Genomic DNA, 4296 nt, shown 5'->3' on the forward strand with positions numbered 1-4296 from the left:
TCAAAAAAAAAAAAAAAAGGAGGACAGTTTGTTACTTTCTTTCGAGGGTATTTGAAATTATTTTTCTAAAGGTTTAATCTTCTAAGAATTAGGAAACTTCTGAGTGAATCTAAATGTATAACAATGAATTCATTTTCTTAAGCTCATACCCCACCTCATTTATTTATTGTGTTCCTTTATATGCTGAGCTTTCTTTCACAAAATATTTTTCTTAAACAAAGGGTATGCTAAGAATAGAAAGCTGACAATCGCTCCCACTATGCAAATGTGAGAAAAATTCCTCCTCTGCTGGGCACTGTGGCTCACACCTGTAACCCCAGCACTTTGGGAAGCCGAGGCGGGTGGATCACGAGGCAGGCAGATCACGAGGTCAGGAGTTTCAGACCAGCCTGACCAATATGGTGAAACCCCATCTCTACTAAAATACAAAAATTATCCAGTGTGGTGGCGCATGCCTGTAATCTCAGCTACTCAGGGGGCTGAGGCAGGAGAATCACTTGAACCTGGGAGGCGGAGGTTGCAGTGAACCGAGATTGCACCACTGCACTCCAGTCTGGCAACAGAGTGAGACACAAAAAAGAAAAATTCCTCTGGGTCCTCACAAAGAGAACACTAAGATGTGATGCACAATGTCTTTAATAATATTTCTGACATAAACACAATAAGCCTCTTGGGACTGAGGCTTGTCGTTTTCTTAATATAAACTGAGGGTATTACTCAAAGCCAGTTCATTAAACACAATTTGATGAAGGTCCAAGAAATGCACTCTGAGGGTGCACAGGACCTCGTGGAGGTCCGGCTTAATCCAAGGGTAGAATTTAGATATTGAGAAGTATAAAATAATTGTCTTCCTATGATTGAGCTTTTGATTAAAACAGGACACTAAATAGTTTGAGATTAGATTGTCTAACAGCACGTGGAGTGTCCTTAGGGAAGATCCGTACAGCTAATGTGACAGTGTGACAGTTGAGGTAAGTTGATAGATTCTTAAAATTACAGAAAGCACCTAATAAGGGCTCCTACCTAATGTGGCAGCCCACCACCATAGCAAGAAAGTCTATGCTAGTCTTCATTTTAAGAAATCACTATTATATGTTCACTGATGCCCCCCTTCCCTCTCAAATATAGCACAAAATTATATATACTCATCTGGAGATAAGATACTGGTTTCTTATTATCAAAAATATTAAGTAAATAATAAAGTTAACAAACTTCCATAAAGGCCATTCAGTTGCAAATCTGAACTTTAAAACTCAGGTTTTCCAATTCCTCGTCCAGTGTTATTTCCACTTTTTAGCTCTTTTTACTGAAGTGTGATATACCTACAGAAAAGTGGTAAATGTAAAGTAGATTTAGAGAGTCAAGAAAAAAAATTAAAAAGTCGTAAATGTCCAGCTCCATGAATTGTTACAAACAAAGTCTCTAGATCAAGAAAGAGAACACTCCAAGTCTAATTCATAGAATTATGAAGTAGAATGGTGACTGCCAGGGATTGGGAGGCGGGTGCAGGAGGAATGAGGAGTTACTGTTTAATGGATGCATTGTTTTCTTTTGGGAAGATAGAAAAGTTCTGGAGCTGGATAGGGGTGATACAACAATGCGGATGGACTTAATGCCACTGACCTGTACACTGAAAAATGGTTGAAATGGTCAGTTTTTTGTATGTTTTGCCACAATAAAATAGAACATTCCCACACCTACAAAAGCTGCCCTTCTGCTTCCGGTCACTACCCACTCCTACCTGCCCCCAGGATTGACCACTATCCTGACTCAGTTGAAAATTGTTCACACTAAAAGATGCTTAGCAATCCTACATTCTGACCCTTTAGTTTTACTACTCAGAGGAAAAAGCACAAGGTTGTTTGCCTAAGATCATAGTTTGGGTCCCAGGTCAAAATGGATTGAATGGGAAATTAACTGTTTCTTGAACCTGTGGTAGATAACATGTCCATTTTATTCAGTGATAGCAACTAACAGATGTATAATTTATGCAGTTCTTGAATATGCCCTGCAGGGATGCAGTAAGAGGCTGGTATGTGAGTGTGGGCAGAGCAACAGGTAACTAGTGCACAAGGCCGGCAACTCCAGTCCTCTCAGCCAGGTCACCGAACCCTGTGCCTGGAGCACTTTGCCAGGCTGACGCTTTACACTAAGAAAAGCTTACTGGGCAGGTGCTATGGCCCACACCTGTAATCCCAGCACTTTGGGAGGCCAAGGTGGACAGATCACTTGAGCTGAGGAGTTTGAGATCAGTCTGGGCAACATAGTGAAACCCCATCTCTACAAAAAATACAAAAATTAGCCAGGTGTGGTTAGTGGGTGCCTGTAGTCCCAGCTACCCAAGAGGCTGAGGTGGGAGGATCGCTTGAGCCCGGGAGGTGGAGGTTGCAGTAAGCCAGGATTGCGCCACTGCACTTCAACCTGGGTGACAGAGCCAGACTCTGTCTCAAAGAAAAAAAAAGAGAAAAGCTTAATGGCTTGTGTTTATTCAGTTTTGTGTGTGTTTCTTCTTTTCTTTTTTTTTTTTTTTTTTTGAGACCAAGTCTCCATCACCCAGGCTGGAGTGCAGTGGTATGATCTCAGCTCACTGCAGCCTCCACCTCCCGGGTTCCAGTGATTCTCCTGTCTCAGCCTTCCGAGTAGCTGTGATTACAGGCACACGCCACCATGCCCAGCTAATTTTTGTTTTAGTAGAGACAGGGTTTCACCACGTTGGCCAGGCTGGTCTCAAACTCCTGATCTCAGGTGATTCACCCTCCTCGGCCTCTCAAAGTGCTGGGATTACAGGTGCGAGCTACCGCGCCTGGCAATGTTTCTTCTTAAAATAGTTATTTAATAATATAATATTTGCTACACAGGAAAGAACATATGCAATGTATATGTAAGAACAATGTATATGTAAGTTATGAATCAGAATAATAAGCAAATACTCATAAGCTTACCATCTAACTGTCACACATTTTAAATAATTAAAAACTGTTTTGATTGGGTGCAGTGGCTTATATCTGTAATCCCAGCATTTTGGGAGGCTGGGGCAGGAGAATTGCTTGAGGCCAGGAGTTTGAGACAAGCCTAGGCAACATAGCAAGACCCCATCTCCAAAAAAAAGCAGACCCGGTAGCTCACACCTGTAATCCCAGCACTTTGGGAGGCTGAGGTGAGCAGATCACCTGAGGCTAGGAGTTTGAGACCAGCCTGGCCAAACCCCATTTCTACTAAAAATACAAAAAATTAGCCAGGCGTGGTGGCATGCGCCTGTAGTCCTAGCTACTCAGGAGTGCAGTGGTGCGATCTTGGCTCAGGCCTAGCCAGGCATGGTGGCATGTAGTTCCAGCTCCTCCAGAGGCTGAGGTAGAAGGATCTCTTGTGCCCAGGAGGTCAAGTCTGTTGTGGTTGTTCCACTGCACTCCTGCCTGGGCGACAGAGCAAGACCCTGGGGGAAAGACAAAGCTCGTTTTGTTTGCCTCTGCAGTTTGTCACTAAAAATATTATTAAACATAATGTATGCAAGCAAGGTACTGGGTTAAGTGTTAAAACTCTGGGTTGGTTTGTTTTCTCTACATCCAGTCTCATGAGAAATTCTGAGTTCTAAGTTGCAACATACTTGTCATTGCTAATGTCTCTTGAAATGAGCTGAAGGGGAATTGGCACCAAAATCAGGATTGAGTGTTAGATAAATGATTAAGAAAGAATATACTGAGCTCAGAGGACTTTGTGCTTTTATTATAGAGCAAATACTGCTCCTTCTCTCCTGGCCAGGTTCAGTATTATTTCTCCCATCCTAGCCAGCCTCACACCAACACTAAGCATTGCTTAAGTATTTGCCATATTTAAGCTGGAAAGGAAATGTGTTTCTTCACCTTTGGAAAGATCGAGGTGCTGGCTTTCATTCTTGTTGATGCTTAGTATTTGCTGCAACTGTACACAAATTCCTCAAACTTCATGAGCATAAATTGTTTGCCTTTAGCTTTCTCAAGTTTGGAATCTGCTTCTTAGCCTCATTTCTCAACATTGAAATTTGTATAAATCTTAACAGCACTGGTCTGGAAGTCAGTTATACTCATTTAGTCAAACAGCCGTTATTAAGAAGCTATTATGTAGATGAATATGGTCTTTATCTTTATTTTGAGACTCAGTCTCACTCTGCTGCCCAGGCTGGAGTGCAGTGGCGTGATCTCTGCTCACTATAACCTCCACCTCCAGGGCTTAAGCAGTTCTCATGCCTCAGCCTCCTGAGTAGCTGGGACTACAGGTGTGTACCATAACGCCCGGCTAATTTTTTTTTTTTTTTTTTTT

The 4296-nt window shown here is 42.2% G+C and overlaps 1 protein-coding gene across 5 annotated transcripts in view; it reads left to right on the top strand.

Annotated features, from left to right (window-relative positions):
• NVL (nuclear VCP-like) overlaps positions 1–4296 on the top strand; it is a 113525-nt gene that overhangs the window by 99855 nt on the left and 9374 nt on the right. The gene's annotated exons all lie outside the window — the stretch shown is intronic.

Source organism: Mandrillus leucophaeus, unplaced genomic scaffold (assembly GCF_000951045.1).
Source record: "Mandrillus leucophaeus isolate KB7577 unplaced genomic scaffold, Mleu.le_1.0 Scaffold645, whole genome shotgun sequence".
Lineage (NCBI taxonomy): Eukaryota > Metazoa > Chordata > Mammalia > Primates > Cercopithecidae > Mandrillus > Mandrillus leucophaeus.